Source organism: Eumetopias jubatus, unplaced genomic scaffold (assembly GCF_037043125.1).
Source record: "Eumetopias jubatus isolate StellerSeaLion01/CBP00866 unplaced genomic scaffold, mEumJub1_p1.0 scaffold_12, whole genome shotgun sequence".
In the NCBI taxonomy this organism is placed as follows: Eukaryota; Metazoa; Chordata; class Mammalia; order Carnivora; family Otariidae; genus Eumetopias; species Eumetopias jubatus.
This window is the reverse complement of record NW_028274818.1, coordinates 111601939-111619745: the sequence shown is the minus strand read 5'-3', so window position 1 is coordinate 111619745 and position 17807 is coordinate 111601939. Positions and strand designations below refer to the sequence as shown.

General features: G+C 44.0%; 1 pseudogene; it reads right to left on the bottom strand.

Annotated features, from left to right (window-relative positions):
- Positions 1 to 441: 441 nt before the first annotated feature.
- Positions 442 to 17807, bottom strand: part of LOC148162897 (acrosin-like) — a 39741-nt pseudogene continuing 22375 nt past the window's right edge.

Below are 17807 nucleotides of genomic sequence, written 5' to 3'. Positions count from 1 at the left end.
ATGTGGACTGAGCATCAGATGGCCACGCTACAAAACTTCAGACTGGGGTCATTCTTCCAATGCACTCAGACCCACACCCCTCCTTCTGAGTCAGCTCACCTCACAGAAGTGCTCCAGGGCCCACCTGCACTGATTTAATAAGCAGAGACTCTGAGTGTGAGATCCAGACCATACCTGGCTTGTCACCCCAGATCGCCTTGTTCCAACTTCAAAAATCAAGATTTAGGAAACCACAATAGCCACTGACATACAAGCAATTCCACCTTGTTGGAGGGTGACAGAGGGAGGACAGATTTGCTGGGGGAGGGTTTGGATTGAGTCGGGGACGGCAGGTAGGAAGAAGTCCAGAAAGAATTATATACCTATATTTATATGTATTTATTTCATCTTTGTTTTCTTGGGAGTAAAGGGCTCACTGGGTCTGTTGGGAGTGGGGTTGGATCAGGAGGCGGCAGTCAGTTCTGGGAGATCTGTGGTCTCCATTTCCTAATACCCCTTTGCATTAGAAAAGGTCTTCCCCTTCAAGATCTCTGTGAGTTGCTGTAGTCCCTTGGCAAAAGAAAGTACTTGGGGAGCTTTAGTGATAGGTGCGGGAGGGGTGGGGTTGGGGCCAGGGGTTTGGGTCGAGGTCGAGATGCAGGGGGGCTGGGAGGAGGTCAAGGAGGGCATTGGAAGTACCAAGGAGGGCGAGCAGAAGGGCGGGCAGAGGGTTGTCTAGCCGGGATTGCTTGAGAAGTCGGATGGGGAGGGGTGGGTGATTGAGCCATGTGCAAGGCATTAGAACCGATCTTGGAAGCAGTCCAGTTCAGATAGGGCCAGGTGGCCATGTAGACTCCGGGGCGCTTAGTTCGGGCACAGCCTACCCCCCAGCTTGTGACTCCCACGACTACATAGGTGTTGGCCGCGTTGTCTCTGCACATAAGAGGCCCGCCGCTGTCCCCCTGCCCAGAAGGACACAGAAGTCACTCTCTGGGCCACTTTTCCCCTGCTCAGGAGGGCCATAGGCTCTGGAAGGACAGTTTGTTCAGTCACATGTCTTCTTGCTGCCATGAACACAAGTGGTGGTGGTAAACTTTGAGTTGGTATCAACAGCTTCAGGTGGATGTGAGAAGGGGATGGATTGTCACGGGTCTCCTTGCAGTGAGGAGGGAAGATAAGTGACCCATGTGTCCATGTATGAGGCTGTATGCATGCATGGGCATGTGTGCACAAGTGGATTGAAAGGTTTTGTATTCTGGTGAGGAGAGGTAAGCATTCTCTTCAAGGGTTGTGTTCGGGTGATATGATCTCTGTGTCACGGTGGGATAAAGCTCTCTGTGTGGTGACTGGTTCTTTGTAGGGGCCCCAGGTATCACCTCCCATCCTCACTGCTACAAGATGGGACCAGGGTGGGCACCTGGGTGGCTCAGTTGGTTAAGCGACTGCCTTCGCCTCAGGTCATGATCCTGGAGTCCCGGGATCGAGTCCCACATTGGGCTCCCTGCTCAGCGGGGAGTCTGCTCACTCTGACCCTCTCCCCTCTCATGCTCTCTATCTCATTCTCTCTCTCAAATAAATAAAATCTTTAAGAAAAAAAAAAGATGGGACCAGGGAAAGGGTCACTGAAGCAAGGCCCTGGAGGGAGAGGAGTTCAGGGATTCACAAAAGAGGTGTTGGCAGGGAAAGGGGCGCCCAAGGGAAGTTACCTGGCAGGTGTCGATCTTGCCTTCAGGGTACCCTGCACACACACATTGAACGAATGCACCCGTTGTACCACTGGGTGGAGTTACATAATTTGAGGTCGATGAGGTTCACACGGGCCTCCTGCAGTGTAGGTGCGATCCTGTAGGCTACAGCCAGGCGGCTCGGTGGTCATCGATCACAGAAGACACGTTTCGGGAAAGCCCTGCCTCCTCCCTCCACGGAACCCCCATCATCCTGAAATGCTCTACTTCAACCTAAAATCCATGAAAGTCAATGCCCCTGGCCTCTCCTCAGACACATGTGAAGGATGTGGGGTGTTGGAGGCATATGCAGGTGAAGAGGAGGGGCAGTGCATGGAGGATGAACAGATGTGGCTACAGGAATGTGTGTTGATGCCAGATGATTATTCACAGCTACAGCCAGTATGTGTCACCTCATTTACACCCCACAGTGACCCCCTGTGTTAAGCGCTGTGACTCACCTTGCCTCCAATCAAGAGCCTGGAGCACCACTTGCCCAAACATGATGGTAGGGATATGGTGTGTCCTGGATTTGGACCAAGGTTTTCCTCTCTACACTCAAATCCAGGACACACATTTCATTTCCCCACAGTACGGCTCTAAGTCCCCCTCATTGTCCCCCGTTAAACCCCTCAGCTCAGTTCTGGACAGGATCTGCTGGAGTTGGGCAGATGAGTCCCTCCCCACGTGCCTCCCATCTGTTTTGAAGTTATAAAGAAGGAGGAGTCTTAACTTCATTCTTGAAGGATCATTTCCTGGATGTAGAAATCCTGGTTGACAGCTTTTTAAATGTCATCCCACTGCCTTCTGACGTTAGGGGTGTCTGATGAGAAAGTGGCTGTTTGTCTTATCAAAGATTTTATCTTTAAGTTTCACCAGTTTGCCTATAATCTGTCTCAGTGTTGACCTCTGGGTTTATCCTGCTTGGAGTTTATTAAGCTTGCTAGGTGTGTGTACTCATGCCTTGCATCAAGTTTGGGAAGTGTTTTGGGTTTTTTTTTATTTTTTTGTTTTTAAAGATTTATTTGAGAGAGCCTATGCAGACGTGTGTGTGTGTGTGCACCGGGAGAGGCACAGCAGACTCCGTGCTGAGCACAGAGTCTGATGTGGGGCTGGATCTCATAACACTGAGATCATGACCTGAGCTGAAATCAAGAGTTGGATTCCCAATCGACTGAGCCATCCAGATACCGCAGGTTTGGGAAGTTTTTAGGCATTATTTTTTCAAATCTCTCTCTTCTCTTTACGATGCATATATCGGTATGCTTTATGTTGTCCCACACGTTCCTTAGGCCCTGTTCATTTTCTTTTTTTCTTTTTTAAGTTTTTCTTTTTTTTTTAAGATTTTATTTATTTGGTTGACAGAGACACAGCCAAGGAGGGAACACAAGCAGGGGGATTGGGAGAGGGAGAAACAGGCTTCCCACGGAGGAGGGAGCCCGATGCGGGGCTCAATCCCAGGACCCTGGGATCATGACCTGAGCCGAAGGCAGATGCTTAATGACTGAACGACCCAGGTGCCCCGGCCCTGTTCATTTTCATTCTCTTTTTTTTTCCCCTCTCCAACTGGGTAATTTCAATTGCCTTATCTCAAGTTTGTTGATCCTGTCTTCCGCCTGCTTAAGTATGTTGTTGGAAACCTCTAGTGAGGTTTTTTTTTTTTTAACTTGCTTTTCAGCTCCAGAAGTTTTGTGGGTTCCTTTTCATAATTTCCGTCTTTTTATTAATCTCATTTTGTTCATATATCATTTCCTGATTTCCTTTAATTATTTGTCCATAAATTCCTTTAGCTCTTTGAACACATTTAAGATAATTCCAATGTCTGTATTTCTTCTGGGATTGTTTCTGTCCAATTCTTTGTTTCATGAGAATGGGCCATATCTTCTCATTTCTTTGTTTGCTTTGGCTTTTTTTTTTTTAATGAGAATTAGGCATTCTGAGTATCTTAATGTGGTAACTTTAGAAATCAGGTTCTCCCACTCCTCAGGGATTGCTGGTTTGTGCTTGTTTGGGGCTACAGTCATCTGTCTGTAACTTTTCCGAACTGTTTTTGCAAAGTGTATAACCCTTGTTGTGTGTGGTCGCTGATGTTTCTGTTCTGTTATATGTGGTCAGACCACAGTGAACTGACAGAGATTTCCTTAAGTTTCTGGCTCCAAAAATGGAAGGAAAAGCAAAGGTGTTCCTAGCTCTTGAAATCACTGACAGATGCCAGCAAGGCAACCCTGAAGCCTGAGAGAGCTGAGACCTAAATGTGCAAAATATGCAACCCAGACTTTTTGAGGGCAGTCTTTCTACCGCCACCCCTGGCCCTAGCCTGGTTCTGGAGCCCAGGTCACGAGGTCAGCACAGCAGGCCCGAGGGATGGGTGGTGGCAGCTGCTTGCCTGTGTCACTCTTCCACCTGGGACCAGCTCTCCGCTTTCACTTAGTGCTCTTCTGCTTGCTGTGTGTCCAGTCAGGTTCCAGAGTGTGGAAACAGTTGATTCTGATCAATTTTTTCTGGTTTACTGGCTATATCAGTTGGGGGTTGACCTCCAGAACTTCCTACTCCACCATTTGGTTAACGGCCTCAAGGTTCATTTTTTTCCCAAGCATATTCAGTTTCTTGGACACCATTAATTGATGAAACAGTTCTCGACCCCATTGAATCATAGTGATGCCTTTGTTCTAAATGCCATGACCACACGTTGGCTGCATATATTTTAAGGGCTTATTTAGTGTCTGTCTTCATCTGCTACAATGTAAGCTCCGTGAAGATAGGGATCTTCATCTATTTAGTTCAGTGTTATGTCATGGCACCTAGCATAGTGTCTGGCACGTGGTAAGCGCTCAGTAAATTTAACTAGTTTATACTAAAATGACTTGTCTATTCTTCTGAAGAACATTTATGATGTTATTTTTATGATATTAAAAACAATGCCACAGTGAATATTTTTGTGCTTACCATGTTGGGTACACACCTAGGCCTGCGGGGAAATTGCCTAGTTTTAGGGTTAGCTCAAACTTTAAGATACCCGTATTGCTCACCAAAATAGTTATGTTACGTGTGCACTCCTGCCAGGATGGTATAAGAGTTTCTGTTGCTCCATAAAATCCCCAACGTTTGATGTCATGTGACTTTCTGAATTTTGCCAGTCTATATAGGGCTGTGAGTGCTACTTCATTCTGTTTTAATTTGTAATAAAATGATTAAATTGTTACATTAAAACATTGAGCATCTTTTTTTTTTAGATTTTTATTTATTCATGAGAGAAAGAGAGAGAGAGAGAGAGGCAGAAGTAGGCTCCCAAGGAGCAGGGAACCCAATGCGGGACTTGATCCCAGGACCCCAGGACCATGACCTGAGCCAAAGGCAGATGGCTCAACCATCTGAGCCACCCAGGCGCCCCATTGAGCATCTTTTTATATATTTGTTATCCATTCATCTGTTCATATTCTAAGTACACAGGTTGTTTGTGTGTTCTCTTCTCGGAGCCATTTATATTTTCTGTATATTAATTCTTGTCAGTTGTCCGCATTGCATATATCTTCTCCCTGTCTGTGTGGTTTTTGTTTGCTTTTTTTTTCTTAACTTTTCATTTTGAAATAATAGAGATTCACAGGATGTTGCAAATAGAGTACAGAGGGCTTGTGCACCCCTCACGAGCTGCCCCAGTGATAATATCTTAGGTAACTGTAGAACATCAAAATCAGGACATTGGCATTGGCTTAGTGCATGTATAATTCTGTCATTTTATCACATGTGCAGTTTTCTGTAACCATCGTTGGAATCAAGATACAAAACTTTGGTCATGCTACCTGCTTCTAGTCACACCCACCCCACCTCACTTCCCACCACCACTGACCCCTGTAACCACCAATCTGTTCGGCATCTCTATAATCATGTCATCTTGGCAACATTGTATAAATGGAATTATACAAAACTCCACAGAGTAATACCCTTAAGACCCATCCAGGTTGTTGCGCTATCAATACTTTGTTCCTTTTTGTTGCTGAGTAGTAGTCCATGGTGTAGACGGCCACAGTATGGTTTTCTAGACTGTTCCAGTCACCTGTTAAGTGACAGTTCGGTTGATTCTGGGTCTTGGCTATTACAAAGAAACTGCTGCGAACAGGTGTGTAGATTTTTGTATGGACATGAGTTTTCATTTCATGGCTTAGTCATACAGTGAGTTTATGTTTCATTTGTTAAGAAACTCAGATTTTTTTCCAGAATGTCTGTTTTCCCACCAGCAATGTATGAAAGGCATGGTTTTCCTACACCCCTGCCAACGTTTAGTGTTGTTGCTATTTTTTATCCTAGCCGTTGTGACAGGCGTGTAATCATAGCTCATTGTGGTCTCAGTTTCTATTTCCCTGGTGCTTGGTGGCGTGGAACACCTTCTCCTAGGCTTATTTGCCACGTGTACATTCCTCTTTGGTTAAATGTCTCTTCGTGTCTGCACATTTTCTAAATGAGCTTTTTTTTTAACTGTAGAGTATTGGTAATTGTTTACTTTCCCAGGAACTGGTCTTTGTTCGATGTGCTATTTGCAGACATGTTCTTCCCATCTAGAGTTGTCTTCCCACTGTTATAACAGGGTTTCTCATAAAGCAGAAGGTTTTACTTTCCATGAAGTCCAGTTTGCCACTTGTTTCTTTTACGGATCATGCTTTTGGTGTTAACAAAATCATGGACTCTGGTCTTCGCCAAGCCCTGGCTCCAAAGCTTCTTTTTCCTGTTTTCTTCTAAAAGTTTTACATTTTTACATTTTATACTTAAGTCTGTGATTAGTTTTGAACTAACTTTTGTTTAAGTTGTGAGGGTGTAGAGTAAAGGGTTATTTTCTTCCTTAAAGATATTCCATTGGCACCATTTGTTGAAAAGGCTGTCATTCCTCCATTGAATTGCTTTTGCACCTTTGTTAAAAATCAGTTGGCCCTACTTCTGTGAGGCTGTTTCTGGATTCTAAATTCATAAGGTGTGTGAACCGTAATGTCGTCTATATCTTCTCTTTCAAATCTGTGCATGAGTAAAGAACTCGAGTCATGGATTTCCAACCTGGACACAAGGATGGTAAGACTTCCTGCTTTAACATGAGATGCTGTTCCCTGGGAGATAACAGCAGGAATTCGGACCACTACCCCTTCTTTTCCAAGAGCTTTGGGACTAGCCGTTGAGGTGCCCCCCTTGGGCGTTGTTTCTGCTGGCATCTTCCAAAGCTTGGAGCTAAAGGGCCACCAAGAAGGGGACTCCAGCTCCGTCAGTAACCTAAAAGACCAAACAAAACACAGAAACACAGTCAACTGAGTTTTAATGTTTTCCTGAAAACTGTTAACCATTTTGTAGTGTTCTTTTCCACAAGCACTCCGTGAAGTGGAAGAGCAGGAATTACTATCCGTGTGTTTTAGAAAAGAAAACTGAGGCTAAGAGCAGCGTCTCGTAGGCCTACGGACACAAAGCCCATCAGTAGTAAACACAAAACATGAACACATGTCTCCTGACTAGAACGATGCCCTTTTCACATTGGACCCTGGGTAATTCTGACTCAAAATAAATCCTGACCTCAATCTGGAACTTTCTGCCGTAATCTCTCCTTTCCAACGTGGTAACAAGCATGTGTGGCTACTGGGCATCCAGAGTGTGGCTGATATAACGAGGGACTGAATTTTTAACTTAACTACATGTGACTAGTGGCTACCACAGTGGATGGCACCACTGTAACGTACCCATGAATACAAAGAGATCTACCTTGTAGCAAAAAAAAAAAAAAAAAAAAAAAGGAAGCAGGAAAAGAAAAGCAAAGGAACAAAGATCAAATGCTATCAACAGAAAATAAATATCAAGGGCACCTGTGTGGCTCAGTTGGTTAAGCAACTGCCTTTGGCTCAGGTCATGATCCTGGAGTCCCGGGATTGAGTGCCATATCAGGCTTCCTGCTCAGCAGGGAGTCTGCTTCTCCCTCTGATCCTCTTCCCTCTCGTGCTTTCTATCTCTCATTCTCTCTCTCTAATAAATAAATAAAATCTCTAAAAAAAGAAAAATATCAAGATGGTGGAGTTAGACTCAACCATATTAGTAATTATACTAAATGTAAATAGACTAAATCCTTTAATTTAAAGGCAGACTGTCAGCCTGGATTAAAGAAAAAACCACCAAGACACAGCTATGTCTTGTTTATAAGAGACCCTGAAATATAAGGACACAAACATCAAAAGCAAAGGGACTGGAAAAAAGACATATTGTGCCGAAAATAAACTCTAAGACAGGGAGTGTTACCAGGGATAAAGACAGACAATACATAATAATAAGAGAGTCAATTTGACAAAAAGACTTAATACTAAACATGTATATCTAACACAATTTCAAAATTCATTAAGCAAAATTTAACAAAACTAAAAGGAGAAATAGACAGTCACAGTTGTAGATTTCAACAAATTTCTCTCCATAATTAACACAGCAAGAAGACAAAAATGATGAGTAAGAATATAAACACTATTTAATCCACTCAACCTGACTGATATTTATGGAAACATCATCCAACCGCTGAATGCACACTCTTTTAAAGTATATTCAGGACTTTAAGAAAAGAGTATAACACGTCTCAATAAATTTCAAGTATACCATCTGTCCCCAAAGAAATGAAATCTGAAATTAATGACAAAAGACTAATAGAAAGTTCTCAAATATTTGGAGATTAAGTACAATTCTAAATAAAGGGAATTGGACAATATCGGAAGTGAATGAAACAAGACAATATGCAGGAAATGGCAGGATGCAAATAGAGCAGTCACGAGGAAAATTTATACTTCTCAAAGCATGTATTTGAAAACTTCTCAGAAAGGTTTATAATCAGTGATTTAAGCTTCTGTTGTGAAAAGTTATAAATTAAAACCAGAGTAGAAGAACGGAAAAGCAGAAATCAATGAAACTGAAAACAGAAGAAAAGAAAATATTAACAAAGCCAAACGTTGGTTCTTTGAAGTCATTTTTAAATATTAAACCCTTACAAGACATGAACGAGAATAAAAGAAAGAAGGGTGCCTGGGTGGTTCAGTCGGTTAAGCGTCTGCCTTTGGCTCAGGTCATGATCCCACGGATCCCCCGCATCAGGCTCCCTGCTCTGTGGGGAGGCTGCTTCTCCCTCTCCCTCTCCTGCTCCCCCTGCTTGTGCCCTCTCGCTCTCTGTCAAATAAATAAATAAAATCTTAAAAAAAAAAGAATAAAGCAAAGAAAATGCACATTATCAATATCAGGAATAAAAAGGGAGGCATCACCATAGATCCCCTGGAAAGCCTTTTAGGGGATATCATACCCAACTTTACACTAATAAATGGGACAACTTATATGAAATAGACAAAATACTCAAAACACCCAACCTTCCAAAACTGAAGCAAGAAGTAGTTTAAGAATATGAACACCCATAACAAAGTGGCAGCAAGAGAAATTTAGAAAAAAAATCCCATTTACGGATGTACCAAAAATAATAAAATACTTTAGGGATCAATTTAACCAAGGAAATGAAAGACTTGTACTCTGAAAACTATCAGACCTTGATTAAAACAAACAAACAAACAAACTAAAGATGACACAAGCAAATGGAAATACATACTATGCTCATGGACTGGAATAATTAATACTGTGAAAGTGTCCATAATTCCCAAAGCAGTCAACAGATCTGTACCTCTGAAACAAATAATGCAATATATGTTAAGGAAAAAAAAAAGAAGAAGATAGCAGGAGGGGAAGAATAAAGGGGAGTAAATCGGAGGGGGAGATGAACCATGAGATATGATGGACTCTCAAAAACAAACTGAGGGTTCTAGAGGGGAGGGGATATCCTGTTGATGGGTATTAAAGAGGGCACGTTCTGCGTGGAGCAGTGGGTGTTATGCACAAACAATGAATCATGGAACACTACATCCAACTAATGATGTATGGTGATTAACATAACAAAAAATTTAAATTAAAAATAATGATGTGTGGTGACTAACATAAGAATAAAAAAATTTAAAGAAGAAGAACAAAGTTGGAGGACTCACACTTCCTGATTTCAAAACCCACTACAAAACTACAGTAATTAAAACCGTGTGATTCTAGCATAAAGACAGACATACAGACCAACAAAAGGATTGAAGATCTGGAAATAAACCTATACAACTACAGCCAATTGGCTTTCAACCTGGGTTCCAAGACTATTCAATAAGGAAAAAATGATTTTTTTCAACAAATGGTGCTGGTAAAAGTGGATATCCCCATACAAAGAAGAAAGTTGGCTCCCTATCTCATATCATACACAAAAATTAACTACAGTGGATCAATGATATGAATATAAGTACTAAAATAAAACTCTTAGAAGAAAACATAAAGGTAAACCTTCACGATCTTGCAGATGGAACAATTTCTTAGATATGATACCAAAAGCATGAACAACAAAAAATATATAAATTTAAGTTCATTAAAAATAAAAATTTTGTGCATCAAAGGACACTATCAAGAAAGCGAAAGGAACAAAATATTTGCAAATCATATATCTGAGGAGTCTAATATCCAGAATATATAAAGAACTCTTAGGACACAACAACAAAAATATAAACAGCCCAATTTAAAGATGGGCAAAGAACTTGAATAGACTTTTTTTTCCAACAAATATGCAAAAAGATACCCAGCATCAGTAGTCATTAGGGAAATGCACACCAAAACTACAATGAAATATCACTTCATACTCATTAGAATGACTACAATAATTTAAAAAAAGAAAATAACAACTCTTGGTAAGGGTGTGGAAAAATTGGAACCCTCGTACATTACCGGTGGGAATGTAAAATGGTTCAGCTACTGTGGAAAACAGTTTGGTGGCTGATTAAACAGTTAAACATAGAATTACCATATGAACCTGAAATTCTACTCTTAGGTATATACTCAAAGAAATGAAAATATTGCACACACAAAAACGTGTAAACACATGCTCATAGCAGCACTATTTGCAAAAGCCAAAAGATGGAAACAGTACAAATGTCCATCAACAGAAAAATGGATACACAAATAGTGGTATATCCATGCAATGGAATAATATTTGGCCTTAAAAAGGAAGAAATTTTTGACACATACTACAACATGGATAAAATCTTGAGGACTTTACGGTAAGTTAAATAAACCAATCCCAAAAAGACAAATACTGTGTGATTCTAACTATATGAGGCCCTTGGTGTAGTCACACCCATGAGGACAGGACGTAAAGTTGGCAGTCAGGGGCTAGGGGGAGAGTCGGAGTCACTGTGTAATAGCGACAGAGTTTCAGAGTCACAGGATGGAAGGGGCTGTAAGGATGAATGGTTTGAACGAATAAAATGTATGTTGTATGTATTTCAGCACAATAAAACAGTCACACACCGTGTGGTTCCACTTACGTGGAATATTCAGAGCACACAAATCCATAAAGACAGCAGACTGGTGGTTCCAGGGGCTGGGAGAGGGTGGAATTGGGAGAAGCTGTTACATGGGTGTGGGATTTTACTGTGGGGCACAGAGAGGTTCTGGAACTACGCAGAGCTGGTGGTTGCACAACACTGGGAATTATACTAAATGCCACTGAATTGTTTGCTCTGAAACGGTTTATTGTATGTGAATTTCACCTCAAAATATTATTTTAAAACAATTAGTTCCAGGGGCTCCTGGGTGCCTCAGTTGGCTGAGCGTCCAACTCTTGGTTTCGGCTTAGGTCACGTTCTTGGGGTTGTGGGATAGAGCCAAGCCCCGTGTGGAGCTCCGTGCCCCAGGGAGGGTCTGCTGGAGATTCTCTCCCTCTGTCCCTCCCTCTGCTTGAGCTCTTACATTCTCTCTCTCTCTCAAAAGAATAACTCTTAAAAAAAATTCCAGAGCTTTTGAGAAACTCTGCTAGTATCTGTTTCCCTTGTTCGTTGCCGTAGCCCCACCCCACCAGTGCTTACTTAAACATTGTGCTTTGGGGAGAGGTTGTATTCTGCCCACATCGCTGGCCACCAAGACCCTCTGGGCCGGGGTCTCAGGAGATCGCAGTCTCTGGACGCACAAATACCAGTTTGAGAACTAAATGCTCACTCTATTACCCAGCGTGTTGCCCTAGGGGACTGAACCCCAATGACGTTTTCTGTAGTTTTTCTGAGGAACCCATAATGAAAGCTAGGGTACCCTTGAACTCAAGTTGAGTTCATGGCTTATTGACTTGGCACTTCCACAAAACATTTTTTCAAAAAAGATACACAATTATACTGTTAAAATAGTACAGAATTATAATTGTAATTTTTCTTCCTGGTGATATCTTTTGAGTGCCAAAGTACCCTGAAGATAACTTCATTGGATATTTTTCCTTAAATGATTGCAAAAAAATTAAAACTCGATCCTTTCTATCTCTTACTTGTAGGAAAATCCCTCTCTCTCTGTCATAGAATCACAGAAGAATAGCTAACATTTATTGAGCACTTACTATATACCAGATGCTGTTTTTTTTTTTTAAAGACTTCATTTACTTGAGAGAGAGAGTGCAAAAATGCATGAGCGCGGGTGGGGGGAGTGGCAGAGGCAGAGGGAGAAGCAGACTCCCTGCTGAGCAGGGAGCCCGATGTGGGACTCGATCCCAGAATCCTGGGATTATGACCTGGGCCAAAGGCAGACGCTTAACCAATGGAGCCACCCATGTGTCCCTACCAGACACTGTTTAAGCACATTATAATGCTTTGATCACCCCCATTCTAAAGATGGTAAGCTTGACGGGCTTGTCTGCCCACTCACTCAGTGGGGAAACCAGGGTTAGAACTCTGGGTGCACAGCATGCATCCCCAACCACACGGTGCCTCCCTACCCTGCGTCTCATCCTAGTAAGGGACAGAGCCGAAGAGACTCTTCACTCTGCAGGCGAACGCACCTTATGGCCTGCAGCCGTGCATGGCCTGGGTCAAAGCTGTCTACCAAACCACGATTCCTCTACTTGACAGTACAGGGACGGGTCACCCTTCTTCTGACTGACCTTCCCATTCATTTAGAATTCAGGCATTTCTTCTCTTCTGCTCTGCGCACCATTGTCCCCACCCCAAAACACATACACAGAGCACATTCATTACTTCACACAGGGTCTTATCAAGTCTTTTTCTAGAGCTCTCTTGGACCTGCTTGGACTATTTCACACTGAGACAAACAAGGTTTCCCAGACTCAGCTGTAGTCCAGCTGCTGCATTCTGAGGATGTTGTTTTTATTCTTGAAAGTCACAGGCAGTGCTCTTAGCTTGGGTCAGGTGGGAAGCCATTGACAGGCATCCCACAAGGCAGATACTGCATCTGTGTGGCCCACAGAAGGCTGGGCTGGGAAGGGGAATAAAAATGTCCTTTATGAGAGGGAAGAGTGACCACCATGTGACAAATATTTGTTGAGCGCCTACTTTATGCCCTGCATTATGATGCATGGGAAAACAGGGAAATAACGCAAAGCCAGCGCTGCCTGTGGAGACAGGCAGTCAAAAAATCAGGCACAAGATGATGTTAGCTCAGACTCTCCCATGGAGGGCCTCCTAGATACCTTTTATTTCTTTTTGTTGTCTACTTGTGGGAGAGACATAGGGCAGTCAAGTCCCCAGAAAACCAGACTTGCCAGGACCAAACCCCCTCCGACCAAGCTTGGCACAAGGCAATCAAGTCATCTGCACAGAAGGGTGACCAGGAGCCTTAGGACCATGGGCCCTCCATCTCAGCTTTGTACAAGGCAAAGGAATCATCAAGACCCTGGGCCAAGTGCATGCCCACCAATGCAACAAAGAACAGTGCAATTGAATCCTCAGAAAATCAGGCCTCCTGGGAGTCTCAAGAATATGAAACCTCCAACCGAGCTCTGCACTGCCCAAATGAGGACCAGTGACACCAGGCTGAGGGAGAGTCCTCTGAAGAGGAGCCCTCCAACATATCCAAGCACTGGCCACAAGAATCGCTTGGACACCAGGCTGAACACAAGCACCCTGAGATCATGAGGACACCATCCCTGCCAAGCACAGGGTATTCAGGTCCCCAGAACACCAGGAGCACTTAGGCTAGGAGCTCTCCAACACAGTCTGGCACGGGCAAATGAATCACCTGGACTCTAGACTGCAAAGGAGCCCTCAGAAGAAAAGCTCTCCAACCCAGAAAAGCATAAGGCAATCAGGTTCTCAAACACAGGATTTTGCGGAGCCCTCTGACCAAAACCCCTCCAACCAGACCTGGAGGTGGACAAATATATTATCTGGACAGTGGACCCAGCAGGAGCCTTAAGTCCAAAAGCCCCCCTACCTAACTCAGCACCAGAGAAAGGAGCTACCTGGAACTTAGGACAAAGAAGAGGAATCTTCTACTGCTGTTGAGAAAACGGCAACGAATTCCCCAGAACACCAGGCCCAATAGATGCCCCGAGACTATGACACCACCAAGCTAGTTGTACACTGGGCAAAGGAGTGCCCTGGACACTGGGCTGAGTGGGAGTCCTCTCTCTGGCAGCTCTTCAGCCCAAGAAAGCAGAGGGCAATTGAGTCCTCACAACACTGGGCCAAACAGGAACCTTCAGACACTCCAACTCAGGTTGGCAGTGGGCAAAGGACTCACTTGAACAACAGGATGACTGGATTCCCTCCAAGTGGGGCCCTTCAACTGAGGAGACAGCTGGCAACTGAGTCGCAAGAACACCAGGCCAACTGGGAGATCTGGGTCGCCAAGCCTTCTGATTCAGCTTGACACTGTGCCGAGTCTCTCGGACATCAGCCTGAGCAGGAGACCTCTGACCCAAAACCCTCCACCCCATAGAGCACAGGACAATTGGGTCCCCAGGACAGAGGTTGGCTGGGAGCCCTGTGGTCATGACTCCTCCATCTCAGCTCTGCACTGCGCCAAGAAGTCCCTAGAACACTAAACTGACTGGAAGCCCTTTAACTAAGGCGACCCCAGGACAAGTGAGTCACCAGTTCCCTGGGATAGACTTCAGCTTAAGGTCATTGTGGCTTGTCACCTGGGTAGCCCTCATCTTTTTGGGAATATCCCTCAAGAGGAAAGGATACCAAGCCAAAAAGTGGAGTCAAACCAAAAGTTTGGAGAGTTTGAAATAGAACTCATAGCAGGAGATGAGGTGGGGGGTTGAAACAGAACTCATATCAGGAGACGAGATGGGGACTGGAGGGAATTCTAGAAGAGACCCCAGGCCCTGAATACAGAGGACACATTGGCAAAGGTCCTCCAGATGAAGGAGAGGTGCTCCATCCTGGAAGGAGTGGTGGAGACCGTAGAAAAACAAATCAAGTCGTGGGGTGAGAAGCAGGCTCAGGTCTATGAGGTAGAGACATTGTTTGGGCACATCAAGGACTTGCTGGAAGCTTTTGCCTCCCAGGCAACGGCATCCAAGTGGTGATGTCCCTGCACACTCCCATCCAAGATGCCATAAATGCGGAGCTTGGAAAAGTTTGGTCATCTCCAGGAGTGAGAGTTTTAATATTTTTCAGAGGCCTAAATAACTTAAAAACATTATTTCAGGGCGCCTGGGTGGCTCAGTTGGTTAAGCGACTGCCTTCGGCTCAGGTCATGATCCTGGAGTCCCGGGATCGAGTCCCACATCGGGCTCCCTGCTCAGCAGGGAGTCTGCTTCTCCCTCTGACCCTCTTCCCTCTCGTGCTCTCTATCTCTCAGTCTCTCTCAAATAAATAAATAAAATCTTTAAAAAATAATAAAAATAAAAACATTATTTCAGAATAAGTACAGGAAACAGCCCGTGTGACTGTGATGTATAGCCTGGATTATTCTCACTACTGTGCCTTTTAAGTCATCACATTCTCCAGTTGGTGAGCAGTGGCCTCCACAGCTCTGAGAAAGTGTAAGTGAATTATGCACAGCTGACCCTGAACACATCCTTCCTATCCCCATCAACACTTTTAGACATCCTGGTTTCTGGAAATCAAGGTGGAGCTCAAGGCACTCTGCTCATAGCACCAGGGCGTAAGCTGATTAGAGCCATGAAAAAGCTGTCTTTTAGGGAAGGTCAAAATGAGGGGGACTTGGGATGAGAGAGGTTAGTATCTCTAAGATGGATGGTGTCTGAACTTATAGGAGGGCTGCTGCTTTCAGGAGCCAGTGGGGAGGCTGCTGCAGTCCGGGTCACTTGGATTTGATGGGGAAGTGGATCACAGTGTGATCCCAGAGCTGCTAACCTCTAGTGGCTACCTGCTCAGACCCCACTTACCAGACACATGTTTCTGGACACAGCAGGATCTTGGAGGTGCTAGGACCCCACTTTGGGGGTTTGTAGCAGAGCAATTGACTCCTTGATCCACCATTTCTTCACCTGTAAAATGCCGGCAACGTTGGGGGGGTGGCTGTGTGAGCAGGATGCAGGAGACGGCAGGGTTGGGGAGGGGATCTCTAAGGCCAGGGGATGGATGCTGTCCAGAGGAGGGAGGGCAGGCTGTGAGCCAGGTCCTTGCCCCGTCGATTCCTTCCCAAACTCAGAACAGCAGATTCAGGAGAGCAGTCTGTGTCCTGCCTCTGTCCTGTCCCACACCTGGCCTTCTCTGCCCCTTAGGTACAGCACATCACAGCCCAGCACCTGCCCAGTCACAGACCAGACCAGGTTCCTCCTGCCTCCTACACTGCTGCTTGACACCCACACATTAGGGTCCTGGGGAAGCTTGGAGCTTCCAGGAGCCAGGGTGGGACTGATAGCTTTAGGGAACTATGCTGAGGTGTGTTGACAGGTAGAGCGATCCTATAGGTAGGGAGGGATTTAGGTCCATTTAGAGATTCAGATAGTACAGAAATGTCCCATCGCAGAGGCACTCTTGGCACATTTTGCCCCAAGGTAACATCCTACATCACTGCAGCACACTATTCGCACCAGGAAACTGACAGTGTGGTATGATGGACATGTCTAGGTCTGTCACTTTGTCATGGACATTTATATATTCAACAGCATAATCCAGATATGGAACTACTCTGTCAGCCCAAAGATCTCCTTCATGCTACCCATCCCTGCCCATGGCATTCACTCCTGTGTTTTACATTTTGGATATATTGGCATTTGGTTACATGAGGGAATTCCTACAGCTGTGACTGGTGATGTTGTTTGGTTTCATTTGGGATAATACGCCTGGAATCCATTCACGTTTTGTGTTATCCTAACTTTATGACTTTTTATCACTGATTTGGGCTCCCTAGTTTGGAAATGCCACAGTTTGTTCATCTGCTCCCCTTTTGAGGGATATTTTTGTTTCCGGGATTTAGAGAAAGGCTTGTATTGCTATATACTTTCCTCTCAGGACTGCCTGTGCTGTATCCCAAAGATTTTGAACAGTTGTGTTTTCATTTTCATTGGTTTCCATGAATTTTTTTAATTCTTCTTTAATTTCCTGGTTGACCCATTCATTCTTTAGTAGGATGCTCTTTATCCTCCATGTATTTGAGTTCTTTCCGACTTTCCTCTTGTGATTGAATTCTAGTTTCAAAGCATTGTGGTCTGAAAATATGCAGGGAATGATCCCAGTCTTTTGGTACCGGTTGAGACCTGATTTGTGACCTAGGATGTGATCAATTCTGGAGAACATTCCATGGGCACTAGAGAAGAATGTGTATTCCGTTGCTTTGGGATGGAATGTTCTGAATATGTCTGTGAAGTCCATTTGGTCCAGTGTGTCATTTAAAGTCTTTATTTCCTTGTTGATCTTTTGCTTAGATGATCTGTCCATTTCAGTCAGGGGGGTGTTAAAGTCCCCCACTATTATTGTATTGTTGTCAATGTGTTTCTTTGCTTTTGTTATTAATTGCCTTATATAATTGGCTGCTCCCATGTTCGGGGCATAGATATTTACAATTGTTAGATCTTTTTGTTGGATAGACTCTTTAAGTAGGATATAGTGTCCTTCCTCATCTCTTATTACAGTCTTTGTTTTAGTTTCTAAATTCCTTTAGTTTTTGTTTGTTCTGGAAGCTTTTAATCTCTCCTTCTATTTTCGATGACAGCCTAGCTGGATATAGTATTCTTGGCTGCATATTTTTCTCGTTTAGTGCTCTGAAGATATCTTGCCAGTCCTTTCCTGCCTGCCTGGTCTCTGTGGATAGGTCTGTTGCCAATGTAATGTTTCTACC